We start from the raw sequence: 17653 nt of genomic DNA, 5'->3' as shown, positions 1-17653 counted from the left end.
CAGCCCACTGCACCAACAGGATGGGGGACACCCAGGAAAAGGGGCCCTAGTCCTGTCACATTAACCAGATGGAGCCACCGACCCACCTCTGCAATGCCAGGCAGTTCAACAACTGGTCAATATGAATGAACAGTGAGCCTCAAAAGTATGGTGCAAGCATTAAAAAGGACCATTCCAGAGCAACCTCTGAAGAGCTGTCTCAGTCCACCACTGGCTGGGCTCCACTGCTAGCAGAAGTCAGGTTTTGGAGAGAATCTTATCTCTGTGCTGTCAGGATGAATTAATTCCCTGCCTGTGTGGGTGACGTGACCTTGTCCTAATCTGCAAGCAAAGGGGATTTCACAACCTCCCTGAGCTCCCAAAAAACTTTTGTTTGTTTTGGTTTTTGGGCACATATGTAGGCATGCCTCTGGGTACAGAGAAAATGGAGTTCTGACCTTTCCAGGGACTAAACTGGCTTCCAGGGCTGGCAGCAAATGCAAGGTGCCATCAGGAAGATGGGACTCATCTTTTCCACTGCTATGTCATAAGATCTCTGACTTTCTAGGTTCTTATCTTTCCTAAGCATGACAGCTAATCCTGCTTTCCCCAGTGCAGGAAGTGCACCTTGGTTTGGGCAACATTGGTTGATTCCTGTCCTCATTCTAGCAGTCTTTTAATCTTGCAGACCTTTTCATGGGCCTGATGTTTATGTTCCCCTATAAAAAAGAAACGTGCTTCTTTCACATCATGTCTTCTAAATATTTTGTTATTTGTGCTCTCCTCAAGCCTCTCCTTGCCCCAGCTCCTCCCCACTGTCTCCTGCATACAGCCCACACAGATTTGCTCTTCTTTGTGTACTCTCCATTCCAGCCACATTTGTCATTGTCAGGTGGTTCTTCATCACAATTTTCATGGTGCAAGGAGCTTTGCTTCCCCTTTGAAGGCAGGTGCATTGTTTGTCTCTCTTTCATCACCTGGTACCACTCTTCTTGCCTGGATTTTGGCAGGCACTTGTTGGAAGGGGCTCAGAGACAATTTGGGAGAATATCTGGAGTCTTCTGGGATGATGGAGTTAGCTTTTCTTTCTGCCCATCATCTACTTGATTTGCTTCCTTGTTCAGACTTCTCTGTCTCATTTCTAGAGCTGGGTTTGATCCCTTGAACCATTTTGATGCTTTGAACCCTCTTGGCTCTGATTTCATCCCTGGAGGCTTGTCCTAATTCTGTTATTCTCATCTGTAATTTTACCTATTTGTCTTTGTAACTCATTTCCATAGATGGTGGTAGTCTCACAAGCCCTCTGCTGATGGTGTTTTTCTCTCAATGCTGCTTTTCTCTTCAAAAAGTCATTTATAGAGCAGCTGCAGTTTCAAAGGTGGCTCCTAGATCTTGGTGCCTAAACTTACACCTGGCTGTGTGTAGGCTCATCTAGCCCTCCCTAAGCAAAATACTGTGATGTAAATGCTGCCAAACAAACTAAAAACCCCAAGAAAGATAATTAAACAACAGGTAGGTAATTAGTACCCCATAACTTTTTCAGTTTTATTTTCTGTAAAGTGAAGTAGCCTTGCCTCAGGCTGGAGCCTGGATTTCTCTGTTTCCAAGCACGTGGGCCATTCCTTGAAGATCTCTCAGCTCTGATTCACATCCTTCCCATTGTAAATACACACAGGAGAGCCAGAGGCAAGACTGGGAGCTCTGGTTCCCTGCAGGGCTCTGCACCTGGCTGGGCTTGTCTGCTCTCAGGTCTGGGCACCCTTGTCAGAAGGGCAAACCTGTGACTGAGAGTTTATTTCTATGCTTGTTGTGCATGAACCTCTGTAACCAGCTTTTTCTCCTTTTTTCAGGAGACCAGATAGTTCTGGAAGGAAGGAGTGGTTGGTGATCCAAGGAATCCATGAGCTGTCCCAATGGCCCTGCCGTTTCTGGTGGGATTTGGTGAAGAAAATCCCTGACAGTGGTGGCCAAGGGGATTGGTAGCCTGGGTTTTGCTGCTGACAGATAAGAGACTTGGTGACAGGGAAAGCTGCTGGCTTTGTGTCCTGTCAGGAGATCCCACAAACCTCTCTGAGCTCCAAGTCCTCAGCTCCTGTCAGGCATTTGCTGGCATTCAGGTGCATCTTATGCTCATGGCTCTGTGTTCTGCACTCCTGCCCCATGGAAAAAACCTTGGGTTTCCCCCAGAGCTGGCTGCTCATCCTCCTCACCTCCTGTTCCAGCAGATTTCTTGGAGCTGCTCACCACCTAGTGAGCTTAGCAGTCCTTAAGTAACTAATGAATGGCAGTGCAATATGTTTGTTATTAATTTTATTTTTCTGGTGACTCAAGAAGTTGGATTCAGGCCAAACCACCTCTTCATGTGATCTCCAAGGAGTAAGGACAGGAGGTTTCCTGCTTCCTGCTGTACTGCATGTGCTTTTCTCTGCTCTTTTGGGAGCTGGCTTTCCTTAGCCATGTGTACCAATGCTTGCATGACAATAAAAAAGGCATTTGTGAAAGAAAAAGAAGTCCCTGATGAATCTGTTTTCCACACACACTGTTCTGTTCCAAGCATTGGGAAGAGTGGTGATTAACTCCAAAATGTGAGTCAGTGTTTGCCTGGCACTCCTTGGGCTGATTCAGAAGCCCTACTAGCCTTCTATGGAAAATAAAATCCTTCTGAAAATGAACAAAAGGAATGATTCATTTTAGGTGCATGTGACTTAGTGAAAAGAGAGGAGTTTCTTTGGGAATTGATCTCAGCTACCCCATGTGCACGTGATTGATGTTTCCACAAGCTGGGAACAGTGAGCAAATGGAGAGAAGGATTCCAGATGAAAGGGTGCATAGGCTGTGAAAAATGCTCTTTTCTTTGTTCTTTTGGCCTGATCTTACCCTGGAGACACCCATGTTTCAGACATCCTGCCCAAACTGTTAATCCTTTTCCAATGCTGTGGAAATCTCGGGACCAGCAGGTTATTTACTAAAAAATATGGCTTTGGCTGAAGGTTTCCCAGCATCTAATAAAAGCAATGATTTCCTCAAAGCCTCCTTTCTTGGGATTAGTAATAACCTGAGGACAATGATCCTTCCACCTCCTTAGTCACTTCCCAGCCTGTCATCCCTGTGTCAGGGAAGTGTTTGGTACTGCTGCTCTAACATTTTCAGCTTGGAAAGGCAGGCTCAGAAGGTGCCGTCTCAGGGGAGATGGATGGGCAGCAGTCACTGGAGTGTCACAGAGGATCACAGGAGAAGCTCTGTGGCACTCTGGTCCTGTGCAGCACACAGGCTGTGAGTGTGGTGGGTTTGAATTTCCTGGTGTGCACACACATCCAGCACCTGACTTATCCCATCAGCAGTGCCTGGATGCTTTCCTGTGGGATGCCTTGTGCCCTTTTCTCCTGTCACATCACCAGGAGCCCTGCACCTCCCCACCACCAGCCTGCTGTGGGGCTCCCTCCCTCCCTGGGCATTAGGCTGGGAGTGCTCACCTGCTCTCCCCTCCCCGCCTCACCTGGATTTTGGGCTCCTGGGAAGAAGCTGGGAGCCAGGACTAGTGGCAGACATGGTAGGTGTGAGGGAGGCAGCCCTGAATCAAGTTCAGCTGAGGTGAAGTAGGGCAGAGATTTGGGTGTTTACAACAGGCAGCATTGCTGTAGATAGCTGAGATAGCTTTCCAAAGCCCTCAGCTCTCATTTGCCAAGCATCTCAGTCACTAAAGCATTTCACAAAGTGGAGCTCTGCCACTTGATCCCAATATCTGTTTTGCTACCCAGCAGCAAGTCTGGGTAGCAGGTGGTGAAGTGTTCCAGGCAGTTAAGGAAGAGGGAATGATAGTGACACTTCTGACATCCTGTTAAAGAAACATGCATGTCACCTCATCTCAGATATGAATATACACGACAGTGGGGATGGTTAAATAGAGTACTTGGTATTTAGAAATAGGTGTCTGTCTAAGAGGTGTCTGCCTGTGGAATCAAAATTTCCAAGACTTCTACATGAGGCAGCCAGACTTTGTCTTGACTTGCTCAGTGCCTCTCTGAATCTACTTTCTGACACTTCATAATTTTTTGAATACTTATTTATGTTCCAAGGACCTGCTATATGCCTTTTTTTGGGCAAAGCCATTTTATTTTCCTTCTGTGTGTCCTAGTGACTTTGAAAGGAGCCAGTGCATAGCTTTTCCTTGGAGCCAGTGCAACCACTTGAGCTGCAATGCTCACCTGTATCTGAACAAGGGGAGGATCATTCATTTCCACTGAGTACATTTAGCAAACATTTCCATTCAGCCATTATCTGCCTTTTGAGAGACAGAAATGAACACATTTTCCTTCTAGGATGTTGGTGTGACGTGGCTGTAACTTTTGAGCAGCTGTCAGATGGTGACATGATTTTCAGGGATCCTTAGAAAGGTCAGGCCTGGCAGGGCTGGCATTTCCTGACCTGCTGGAAAGACCTGGAACACTTTGTGATGCATGAGTGGCTCACCTGCCTCTGTTCAGAGCCTGAGGCTAATGGGAGTGAGTGCAGGGTTTGCAGGGTCCTTCCAGAGCCCAAATCAGTGAAGGTGCTGCCCCTGCAGAGTTTCTGATGCAATTCCTGGCACACAGGCATGTAGAGGCTACAGGAGCGGGTCTGGGCTGTGCAGGAGCACCTTTCATGGTCACTGGTGCCCAGTCAGAGGTGATCTGCAAGTGCTGCTCCCTGATGCTCCAAGGGGCTGAAGATCCATCCTCCTTCCCAATGACAGCTTTGGGATATCTTAGGCTATGATAAGGACAGTCTTCCTGACATCATTTTTCTTTAATTTCTGCTCTCTGGGCTCCTGTTGAAAAGCAAAGTGATGGAGAGCTGTGGTGTGAGAGAGGGATGCCAAGGACCCTTGGCTGGGCACTGTAAAATGAAGCTAGTTTTCCTGTTTGGCAGTAAATGCAACTTTGATTTTTCACGCTCTGTTACCCTGGTTTCATGGTGCTTGGTGCCTCGGCAGAGAAACCTGCCAGTCATCACTTCCCAGGCTATAAATCCGTGATTGAGGAGGGGCTGTCACCGTGCAGCCGAGCCCAGGGCTGGACTTTCCCCGGGGGTGTGCTCAGTGCAGGCTCTCCGGTTGGGCTGCAGGCTGCTGCCACATCCTGGTGCCACCCAGCCCTGGCCAGGAGCCAGCTGTGCCTGCGTCACCAGCCCTGCTGCTTGTGCAATGTCCCTGTCACCGCTGTGACCCGCACAGGCTTTCATAACCCTGCTGGCAGGGCTTTGGGGGCTTTGCCCTCTGCCCCACTCGCACCCTGCCTTTCCCCAGTGGCTTTGCTCAGCTCTGACCAGCCTCAGCAGGAGTCAGCAAGCCTGAAATTCATGTGCACAAAACTGGACTCTTCCTTCTGGCCATCTTGGGGGAGTTTTGGGCTTCTCCTGCCATCTGCAAGTGGCTGAGCAGCCCCTGACCCCTCTGCCCTGCCCAGGCAAAGCTCAAGGTTTTGCCAACACTGGGCCATGAAGATAAGGGCTGGGAACTGGCCTCTCCCCAAGGGCTATGTCCTCTCCTGGCTGTGCCCAGGTAATGAAAACAAGTCATGGCAAGGCCACCTGGGCTGTGCCTAGGTTTATTACCCTGCAAAAATGACCTGCTTATTGGATAGCAAACTCGTCTGTGAATTACCTACGTGAATTGCATCAAGCATAGATTTAATTGTGAATAGATTTTTGTCCTTCCAGGGACAGCAGACATGGAAAGGTTCTCTTCCCTCCATGGGTATTCCCTGGAGTCTGGGTGAATCTGCTGTTTTCCTCAGAGAGCAGCTGTACTTTCTGCCTTTATTGTGTTCTACTTTCTTTTTTGAAAGCAGCTCTAGTTTCACCTCTATCCCAGGGATATCAGGGGATTGATTAGGGCTCTCCCTGACAGACTTTCCATAGCTTTAAGTCCAGAAGACAGTTTGCAGAGGCAGTCTGACCGGGAGCTGATCCCTGCAGGGTGAAAGCATCTCTCTGCTTGGCAAGGCATGCTTCCTGTCCTCAGGGAGCTGTCAGGGCTGTCCTCTGAGTCCCTTCACTGCCTTTGCCAGTCTCCCTCAGCTTCTCTTCAGCCTGTTTTGGTGCTTTTGTCACCAGTCAGACCTGGATGTGCCACCTCCATCTCCTGCTCCTGGGTGTGTGGCATGGGGCAGGCAGAGAAGTGCAGCAATGGTCTAGGAAATGCTGGTTTTGTCATCTCTTGGCTGTTTGGTGAGCTGCCCAGGACCCTTCTGAGATCCTGCTGACACTGTTTAGGTGATATTTCATCCTTGGCTTTTTAACATAAAGTAGGGATGCACTCAGTGACTGACAAGGTGAGGGCAGTGAAAGAGTCGTGCAATAGATCCACACTTGTGATATTAAAGAACCCCCAAAGATATTTCTGGGGTCATTTCAGTGTTTCTGTCTGTTGGAAGGACAAGGGACAGTTTTGAATAACTTGTCCTTTGCAAGGGAGCAGAAACTGCCCTATGAAAGACTCCTCACTTCAGGAAATTAGAACCTAACAATTAATTCAAAACAATCCATTTTCCCTCCACTGAGCTGAGTCCAGGTCAGCAGAAAATTCCTCCTGAACAGACAACAAGCCCTGGGCATTAAAATTCATGTTGGGAGGACTGTCCAGGCAGCTCAGAGGCAGCCCAGTGACCAGCATCAAGGCAGCACAGAGCAAACCTGTGAAACAAAAACAGGCTGGCAAACACACTGAAGCCAGAGTGGTTGATCATTAGCAACTCCAGCGAGGCTTGAATGTGTGTCCTGGAGGTGAAAGGCTGTTTTGCAATCTGTGACCTAACTGAGCATCCCTCCTGTGGTGCCATTCAAGATCCAAAGTCTAGCAAAGCAAAGGTCTGATTTTCACTTGGGGCTTCTTTAGGGCACTGTCAAAGGGCAGCATCCTGGGCTGGTGTCAGGATATAGAAATCCTGGGAGCACTTATTCCTTGTACAGTGCAGGGCAGATGTGCAAGAAGAGAAACACACCACAACTGACTGAAAGCCTGTCTGGGTGCTGGTGGTTGCCCAGCTCTCATTATCACCAAACCTTCTGTAATTGCCATACTGGCTGCTCCTGTCAGTGTAGGAAATCACCATTCATGGAACAGTGGTTGTACCATTCTCAGCTGTCATTGCCCCTCTCAGAACCCTTACCTCCTGTGTTGTCACCTTCAATTCAATGTGTGAGAGTCATGATAAAGACCAGCTCCATTTCCAGGGTCTGGGAATTCTGAGGTTTAGGAATGTTTAATGTTCCCACTCTCACACCCCAGACCATGTGCTGCTTGCTCACTTTCTCTCTGCTGTTCCTGTGATGAAATGGAGAGGAGAGCTGAAGGCACAAAAAGCTATAAAAATCACAATTTACTGGAAACAGCAATAGAATAAGAAAACTAACAGTAGCAACAAGACCCTAATAACAGAGTTAAAAGATAGGCGAACTATTTACATGTGATTGCTCACCACACAATTTAGTGTTCCTGCTGAAGCAACTCACAAACTGCTCACTTCCTTCCTTCCTTCCTGTTCCCTCTGCAGCAGGATGGAGAGGAGAACTGGAGGCACAGAGTTAAGAACAACTCACAGGAAAAAGCAAAGGAATAGGAAAAACAGTTACAACAATACTAATAGCAGAGTGTGCAGATTGATGCACAATTAATTTGTGACTGCTCTCCACGTGGAATCCAGGGTGATGTGACCATGCACCACTGGAGAAATGGCACCACCCTATGTCCATGGCATAATTGCAGATGCAAATGATATGCCCTTCCTGGCTGCTGCAAAAATTAACCCTGAGACAAGCAGGATAAATGAAATACCACTGCATTTCCAGGTGAGGTGTCAAGTAAAGGGCAGAGCTGGCCCTGCTTACAAAAACTCTGCATGTATTTATTCCCTCAGCTGGAAAACAGTGGGATATGACAGGAAAATAAACATGGCCTTGGCCTGTTTGAAAGGGAAAAACCTCACAAGCTCATATGCCTGATGTTTTGAGGTCATGGATGGGTTTTGTGTATGGTTCTGTAGCTTTCAGCACGAACTCTGCATCACTTTATGGATGGTGTCTGGTGTGAGCTGGCTCAGAGAGCACAGCACAGCTGGGCTGACTCCACACCTACACCTGTAGGTGTAGGGCAAAGCAGGGACTTTCCCAAAACACCTGGATTGGTGAGCATTGTGTCTTCTCCAGCACATACTCTCCAAATCTTTAGTGACTTCCATGGTGGACTCTGCAGCAGCTTAGTTTCAATTAGGGAAAAGGAGTTACATATTTATAATAATCAAATATGAAATGATGGTCAGGAGTTTTATTTGCAATGCCACTTGTTTATTTAATGCAGCATCAGTGCTGCTGTGTGCTGCATCTCTTCAGTCTGAGTACGTGGCAATGCCCTGCTGAAGCTGCTAGCAGGGAGAGGTGACAATTCCTTGGTTGTGGGTGGTGGGGTGGAGGGTGCTGGGACATCACAGCTGTTTATTTTTTTGCTGCAGTTTCTATTATATGTTTTTTCCAGCTGTCAGGCAGCTCTGAGACAAAGCTTGGGGCTGGCTTCATTGAGTGCAGGGATTCTGGGCTCACCCTGGAAGTGGTGGGAAGGCTGGGGCTGCCAGCAAGCCCTTGGGCACAGCAGCAGCTGCATAGTTACAGTAATTTCACGATTATAAGCCGCACCATTTTGACTAAAATTTTGGTCCGAACCCAAAGTGCGGCTTATAATCAGGTGTGGCTTATATATGGACAAAGAAGGAAAAGTTGCTGTTTTAGTTTGGAGGACAGGTGTGTGCTGAGAAAGGCAGGAACTTCTCTTTGAAATGGAGAATGTAAACCCCCTCCCTCCAAATTATTCTAATTTTGAAATCAAGGGGCTTTCAGGCAAAGATATGGAAATTAGGAATAACAGTTCTTTTCTAGGGAAATTAAAATAGAAATACAGTACTACAAAGAAACAAACTCCAAACCCTGACAGAGTCAGAGCACAACCTGACACCCATCAGGCAGGGTGTTGGCAGCAGTCCCATTCCATGGTGGCTGCATCCTCCTGCAGTGACAGATGTGGCTCAGTTGGAGCAGTGCTCCTGTAGAAGGTGCAGTTTCCCTCTGGAGGTCCAGTGGTGATGTGGAGAAATCCGGTTTTCCTCTGGAGTCCAGTGGAGAAAGGGGCTCCCTTAGTGTCCCAAAACCTCTGTTTTTACCTTGGTAAGAAATGTTGGGCTCTTCCCCCTGGCTGGAGCAACTCCCAATGGGATGCAGTAATTTTATCAGTCCCACAGTGGGACTCAATGGCCATTAGCAGAAAATGACTGGCTGGAGGAAGGATGGGTTGTGAAAAGATAAAGAACAATGCCCTGCCTGGTTTCAATGGATGGCCCATTAGCAGAACATCTCCACGGGAGTTACAACTGTAATTGTTGCAGGTAGAATTATAAGGACAGGATATGCCATTGCCTCCTCCACATTTTGGTGGGCTTCAGCTGGCACTTGGCAGCCCCTCCAACACTCAGAAACACTGAATTTCTGATACCAGAAAGGTTTGCTTTGGTCTCAGTGGCATCTGGGGGACTTGGGAAAGCTTTCTCCCTTCCAGGAGCAAGGACAAGCCTTTTGCAATTGCCCCCCCTGCCTCAACCAACCTCTAACATCAACTCACTGAATTTTTAGCATGTCCTTCATGGAAAAAGCCATCAGCAGAACTTTTTGCAAATCTCCCCATCCCTTGGTGTTTCTCTGTTTCCTTATCTTGCTTACAAAACCGTGTTATGTGAGGCAAAACTCATCTTCTGGCTGGGAAGAGACCCTGCACTCAACGGGATATTTACTGTGTACCTGAGATATAATCTATTCTCTGCAGTAGCACAGGCTCCAGAATGAATGGGTATTTATTTATAATAATGCAACTGACAGTCCATAGGGTGGTGTCATCCTGTTTGCAATCCATCCTCTGGTTTGCAGTGCCCTGCTTGCAGCCCAGGAACGCTGTGCATTAAGTGATGAATTGGTTTAGCCTTCTCATTCTGACTGTCATTTTTCTGCACTGAAGATGTATTGCCTCCATTATGCAGCCCTTGTAGGTGAGCATCAAATATCCATGGGCACTTAAAAGGGAGCACACACAGGGATCATGCACAGTCCTGTGCTGCTGATTACAGGGAGACGTGCTCCAAATTATTGTTGCAGCCTTACCTCTTGTGATGAGGTAAGCAATGATCTATTCCTCCAAAGTGTGTCATTATTGCACTGACATTGCACTTCTGGATTGATTTCAGCTCAGAATCTGATGACAGAGTGGATATTTTGCTGCTGGAGAAATAGACCATCCGTGACATCAAACAAGCTGGATATAATTTTAAAAGAGACATGCTTGGTATGCTGAGGAAAACAACAACAAAGCCTCTAGAGGTCTATATTTGGGTGCTGTGGAGATGCAATTGATATATCTGTGTTGTCAATTTATGGCTGTTACCATCAAATGGGAAACTCTGCCCATTGCTCATGAGTGAATCACCAGAAAAATGATAACTTGCTTTATCAAAGATACTGTATAAAATGGAGCCATATAGTAATATTGGAAGGCTGTCTGGGCTTGGATCAGGATATTTTACAATGCAATGCAACCCAGGGAGGGCTCTGAATGTCAGCAGGGCAGTGGCATGGGAAGAGCAAGTGGAGCTGGCAGGTGCTTTTGAACATGTGCCTTTCCCTCCCATGACTGGGACATGACCTGACACTTCCTGGTCTGGAAATTATCTTTCTGCACACTGTTGGCATTTTGCTTCTCTCTCTCTCTGAGCCCTGAGTCCTAGCTGTGAGATGGGACATCTCTATACATGAGATAACTGCAGTTGGGTTCTTTCTGTCTCCTCTTTGCACCCTTCTGATCCTGAAAAAGGATTTAGATTGATGTCTGATTTTCCCTTGGTCTATTAAAATGTCTTGATTTTATCCCAATCTTGTTGATATTCTTTGCTGGCCTCTTTGATTGGTACAGTGCTTAACTTCCCTGTAATATGTTTTCCAGCTCTGTCACTCAGCTGCCCTGCTTCCTTTACTAGCAATTTCACAGAGTCAGCAAAACCATCCCAATTCACAACTTTTGCTCAGCCATTCCTGTCTAAATCTGAGACTGGGCAGGTTTTGACAAGGAATTAAACATGTGAAAAGCACTGCAGCTCAATACCCTGAGTGCAGTGACCTTGCAGAGTTTTCTTTGCAAAGTCCACATCTGCAGAGCAGCTGAATATCAGATTGGAAGTAACCTGGCCTGGAAGGGAGCAAGAGAGACAAACATGTGCAAAACAGAGCCCAGCATGGATTAGCAAGGGTGTCAATGTGCTTCAAGCAGAAGCTAAACACCCAGCAACAAACTGGCTGGACTGGCTTTTTCTGCTGGGATTTTCCCTCCTGAATGTTTGTTTTTTGGTCTGGAGGCAGCCTTGGCAGCAGAATAAGCAGGTCCCTCTCTGTGGCACTTTGCTGGGCTCTTCTGGGGATTGTTCATGGCCCAGCTCTGTTTGGAACAGAGATTTATGATCATCTTCCCAGTCAATTAAAATTCTAGGTATTGCTAAGGCAGAATTCAATTAAGGCTAATTGCAGCTTCTGATAACTGATTTTCCAAACGGAAACAATGGTGGGGTTGCAGATCCTACAGGGTTTATATCACTTTTAAATAACTTTCAGTTCTTGCTTGACGCTGCTCTAATCTTTTCTGAAGCCCCATGGTCTTTCTTGCATCAAGCAATTCAAATGTTGATTTTCTTTCCTGTCATAATTTATCATTTTGACTTATTTGTTCTTTTTTTTTTGTCTTCGTCTAAATGTGAGGAAGGAAAAAAACAAACCACCAAACCCTGCAGAAGCCTGGAAATGTTTTTGTGTCAGTCCCAGTGGTCTGACATGAAAGATGTATAGCCACTTCTAAGAGTTTGACAATTCAGTAACAATTATCTAGACAGTTACAATAACAACTCGCTTTTCTTTTTCTGTTGAGAGGGAGGATGAGGTTTTAATGAATTGTCAATAAAGATTTAAAAAACAAATAAAATACCAAGAGTAGGAAAAAAAAAATGAAACAACAGGTACAAGCACAATGCCATTGAAATACAACTCAGGTTTTTCATTCTACCCTAAATTTTATTTCCTTGGCATCAAGAACCATTGTGACAGTTCTTTGCACACTTGATTGAGCAGGGAAAACGCATGGGACTGTGTCTTAGTCACAGAATGCAGAGCATGTAGCTCTCATTGCACAGAGCAGTCTCTCAGAGGGATGAATAACCCTTTCAGCAGTTCATTTTTGCCAGGATTTGCAGCATGTTGTTTACTGTGTGGGGACTAATAACAAAATGGCAAACAGGAATTTAAAAAGTGAGAGAAGGAGCAATATATATATAGAGAGAGAACAGTGACACCTGGAATGTCCAACTTCTCCCTCCTCTAGTGTGTGCTTGTCACTTGCCCACTGGAATACTTTTTCCTGGAGTTTTATTTTCCATGGTTTCAGGACTACAATTACATATTTCTCTCCACATATCCTGTGTCTTGCTGTTTAAAGGAAACCAGAGCAACCCTCCACATAACTGTGTTTTCAGTCTTTCCCTTTCTTCATGTGAGATAAATGGAAGAAAAGCCATGGGCAATTACTGTGTGGAAGTTAAAGGGAAAAGTTTCTTTGATAAGAAATGATTGTGGAATTATACAATTGCCAGAGGAGAACAGGTGGATGCCCTCTCTGATGTGTGACTACTAATGAATTCTCTGTATTCCTTGTGGAAGAGAGGCACAACTGTAAAATTAAATAGTCAGTGCCTCTGATGAAAGGGTTTGCAGGACTGGTGTCCTTTATTCAAAATACAGTGAGCCTTGAAGGAACTAAAATAGCAAGTCTCAGCTTCAAGTGAAGCAAGCTGAGTGGAAAAACTCTATAGATGGCTTTTTCTCAGGGAAATTTGTTTATAATGTGTTCTAGTAGCATTTTCCCTTTTGCCTGGGAGGGTGGTGGGTGGGGTTTTACCAGGAGGAGTGCAGCTGCTGAGGTTGTGCTCAGTGCCACGGGGCAGATGGGCAGCAGATACAGGACTAAGTGTCACATTGGGATGTGAGTGTTCACAAGAAAATGTGTTCAAAACCAGCTTCTGTTGCAGAACACTGTCAGGGCTGAGTTTCCAGCAAGGTGTGTATATCTATGTGTAAAGGAGAAATCTTAATTCGCCTGCACAGTCACAACTGGGCTGAAGTGGGCACTGAAATGTTGCAATGGGAGTGGAAATCTGGGTTGTCTGCTGTGCTGACAAGGTACCTGCTGTCCAAGAACAGCAGAAGCTGTGAAAAATGCTTTGAGGTGCTTTGGAGAAGCCCTGGGTCAGCACCTTACAGAATCATCTTAATTACACACTAATGAATGCCAGAGTGGCAGGCAGGGGAAGGACAGTGTATTGTACATAAATCCTAGATACAAGCTGACAGCTGATTTTTGAGTACCTGTTTTCCCCTAGTGATTTTTATTTTGCTTTTTGGAGTGTTTAGTAGCTTGAATGTCATCGATTTTTATTTCTGTAGATATTTCTATATGATGGCAATTTTTTTTGTTTAGGTCATTCATTTCAGAGCTTGGAAATGGGAAGAAAGTGGTTGTAAGCACAACGTTGTCTTGTGTTCTAGCCACCTCCATTTGCTTATTTTCTTTATTTAAACATTAAGTTGGTCATGCAGGGTGCCTGGTTTCAGCCTGCTCCCCACAATCCGAAGACATTAATGAAGGTGGTTAATCACCTTGCAGCAGCTCTGCTCCTGAAGGACACTGGGGCAGTCCTTGCACTAGGAAGGTGCTGTGAATGCCTGATGAGGCTGTGGCACTCCTCAAAGCCAGAGCTGGGCTGGCTTTCTCCAAATATGCCATGAGATGGCAGCAAAGGCTTTTGAGAGAATTTTGTGCCTCAAATTGTTTGTTGCCTAGGATTCTTGTAAGAGAACTTGATAAATCCATGGTTTGTAATGCATCCTACACTAATTTCACGATTATAAGCCGCACCAGTTTGACTAAAATTTTGGTCTGACCCTGAAGTGCGGCTTCTAATCAGGTGTGGCTTATATACGGACAAAGAATGAAAAGTTGCTGTTTTAGTTTGGAGGACAGGTGTCTGCTGAGAAAGGCAGGAGCCTCTCTTTGAAATGGAGAATGTAAACCCCCTCCCTCCAAATTATTACAATTTTGAAATCAAGGGGCTTTCAGGCAAAAATATGGGAATTAGGAATAACAGGTCTTTCCTAGGGAAATTAAAATAGAAATACAGTACTACAAAGAAACAAACAGCAAACCCTGACAAAGTCAGAGTACAACCTGACACCCCGTCAGGCAGGGTGTTGGTAGCAGTCCCATTCCATGGTGGCTGCATCCTCCTGCAGTGACAGATGTGGCTCAGTTGGAGCAGTGCTCCTGTACAAGGTGCAGTTTCCCTCCGGAGCTCCAGTGGGGATGTGGAGGAATCCGGTTTTCCTCTGGAGTCCAGTGGAGAAAGGGGCTCCCTTAATGTCCCAAAACCTCTGTTTTTATCTTGGTAAGAAATGTTGGGCTCTTCCCCCTGGCTGGAGCAACTTCCAATGGGATGCAGTAATTTTATCAGTCCCACAGTGGGACTCAATGGCCATGAGCAGACAATGACTGGCTGGAGGAAGGATGGGTTGTGAAAAGATAAAGAACAATGCCCTGCCTGGTTTCAATGGATGGCCCATTAGCAGATAATATCTGCCATGGAGATAAGGATCATTCCCCCCACCCTCAACAGATGGTGATAGAACAGATACCTTTTATCACACTCTGTATTGTAACGTGCGGTTTATAATCAGGTGCGGTTTATAATCGTGAAATTACTGTATCTCATCTAGACCTGCTCCCTACCAGTTGAAAGCCATTCCCCCTTATCCTATCACTACATACCCCTGTTGAACATCCCTCTCCAGCTCTCTTGTAGCCTCTTTAGGTACGGGAAGGTGTTATAAGAGCTCCCTGAAACCTTCTCTACTTCAGCCTGTTTGAGACCAGGTGCAGGAAACCATTTTTGCAGAGATCTGTTTAGTTATGGGAAAAGAGTTAAGAGGTTTTTTTTCATCAGCTATAGCTATCAGGTAGAAATTTGGAATTAAAAACTTGTGGGAAGAGAAACAGGAGTTCTTTTCAGCCGCGTGGTGACATCATAAGCACTCTTGATGATAATGTGATATAGAAAGAATGGCAGATATTCATGAAGGTGAGGAAAAACAGACTTATGTCTGCCATTCCCTCCCACTCTTCATCCTCTTCTTAGCACAGGAATTACTTTTAGCACTTTCTTCTTAGCAACAGTAATGAAAAGTAGGTAAAAATCCATTAGCAGAACTGCCTCCTTATACTGTTACAGGAAAATGTTGTTAAAGACAATGTTGTACATGACTTGCTGGAAAACAGCCTTTCCAGAGAGAATTGGTTGTAACTGCAGAGCCACAGTGCAGGAAGTGATTTAGGGTTCTTCAGCTTGGTTCTGTGATGTGCTGGTGGTGAAGCTGGTGTTGCCAAGGCAGTTGCCATTTCATTCATACTGATGGACAGCTGGGATGCCAATCCAAACCTATCTTCTTTCAGATTAAAGTCAAAACCCTGTCACTACATGCCCTTGTAAAAAGTCCATTCAAAACCTCTTCACTTACAATGTCTTTGAATATAAAAAGAATTGAATATATTTAGTCCCAGATATTTTACAAAAAACTTATTAGAAACAGGCAAGTAATTATTAGAGGCTTCTGTTAATTTTTTTTCCCTGCTCCTGTTATTTTTTTTTGCTGCTTTGGATAAGCCCATCAGTGGGTGTCTGAGTCCTGCAAGTTATCACTGAGGCTGCTCAGTCTGCAGTTTGGGGGCAGCAGCAGCAGACAAAATCCCTGCTCCTGTTTTCCACCTTCTGCTGTGTGGCAGAGCTGCCTTTTGCTGCTGCAGAGCGAAATGGATTCAGCAAGATGTAAAACTGTTTGGTTGGGTTTTTTTCCCTGTCCTGGGAATTTTCATCTGAGCCTGTGCCCAGCTCCCTTTCATCACAAGTTGTGGCAAATGTTAGTGCCTTGCTTGGATGTTTGGGCTAGAGGTGAGAGGAAGCTTTCTGTTTGTTTAAATATTGCAACTTCAGAGGCATGCACACAAATTTCCTGGGTCCTGGAGGCTCTGTCTTCTAGTCTGTCCAGTTCTCTGTCTTTTTTCCTTAAAAGTTTGTAAGTGTTTGCTTGTGTCTCTGTAATTCCAAGGCTGCCAGCTCCCTGCACTGTGCACAATCAAGGCTTGCACCTTTGGGCACGGGCTCGAAGTACATCTTTGGGCAAAGCTAAATCATACAGTTGTGGTGCAGAGATATGCACAAAACCCAGCACCATCATTTACACTGTAAATTCTCAGTTCCCTTTCTGTTATTTCCAACATTCCCAACATATTTTTCTGGCACCCCTGGTAAAACAAAAAAACAACAAAAAAAACCACATGGCTCTTGTGGAGAACTCCTTCCATGAGTGGCGTAGAGTTTTGTTGAAGTATTTTCTTCTTGCCTTCATTTTAAACCTAATACCAAGCAAACAACATTTCTGTGACACAGTAAGGGAGATGGTCTGAGAGAATTTATCTCCAGAGACCACAGAGCATTCTCAGCTCTATCATCCTGAGGCATTTTGTGAAAACTGTTTTTATAATTCATCCCTATCCATTCCTTGACTTTTATATTGTTGTAGAGAGGGGTGGGGGATAAGGATTAGTTTATGAACAGACTCAGATTTGAGTTTGGAGAGGGAATTATAAATCTAATCAGGCATGCATCTATAGCTGCTGGATGGAGTCTCTCCCCATTATCCCTCCCACCTTCTCTGTGCCTTCATAAATTGACACAGTGAGGAAATCTTCCTGCCCATCACATTTGTTTCACAGACCTGCAAAAATATGTGGCTTTTTCCTCTGAAGATTTGCACTGGCAGAGTTTTGCCAAACTCTGAAGAGTTTTGCTCATGCTGGCAGAACAGAGCAGAGCTTGGCAGCCTCACAGACGAGGAGGAGAAGCAGCAGCTTTCCCTTGCAGTGAGAGAATAGAGAGCATTGACTTGTGTGATAATTTGAGGTGGATGATTAAATTTGGCCTCTTAGGTCCTCGGCTGAAAATTCAATTTAGGCGACTAGTTTTCTATTCATACACTGCTTAAAAATCTTTTGTTCTGCCACCACTAATGTTCCTCATGTTGATGGTCTTTTCACTTTAATAAAGTGCAGAAATGCTCTGCATTTCTGTTGGTTCTGGGCTATGAAAACATAAAGAGAAGACTGATTTTGGTTTAAGGATACGTGTTCTACCCTGAGATACACTGACTGTCTATCTGATGGTCTCAGTCTGAGACGAGTTAGGAGGAAAAATCCAGAGAATGTTGCACTGTGTGTAAGGAATAGTCAAGTCAAAAAGGACGTTTCAACTGAATTAAGATTTTTTTCATATATTCCAGTTAAAGATGCCCAGGATTTGGACATATTTTTCCTGGGCAAAAGAAACAAACAAACAAACCTAATCTGGCATTAGCTTGGTATTGGAACAACCTAGACAAACAGAAGGATGGAACATTCTGTAAGCACGTGTGAGAGGATAGGAAAGACAAAGATGAAGAAGGGGAAGAAGCAGAGGATATT

At 45.4% G+C, this 17653-nt stretch overlaps 1 long non-coding RNA gene across 1 annotated transcript; it reads left to right on the top strand.

The window, feature by feature from the left end:
• Positions 1-1063: 1063 nt before the first annotated feature.
• LOC116997039 lies at positions 1064-2489 on the top strand. Its single transcript, XR_004418057.1, has 2 exons — positions 1064-1357; positions 1830-2489. It is a non-coding gene; the product is annotated as an uncharacterized LOC116997039 (long non-coding RNA).
• The last annotated feature ends 15164 nt before the right edge of the window (positions 2490-17653 follow it).

This window comes from Catharus ustulatus, chromosome 5 (assembly GCF_009819885.2).
Source record: "Catharus ustulatus isolate bCatUst1 chromosome 5, bCatUst1.pri.v2, whole genome shotgun sequence".
In the NCBI taxonomy this organism is placed as follows: Eukaryota; Metazoa; Chordata; class Aves; order Passeriformes; family Turdidae; genus Catharus; species Catharus ustulatus.
Note: the sequence above shows the minus strand (reverse complement) of the source record. Positions and strands in the feature narration are given on the sequence as shown.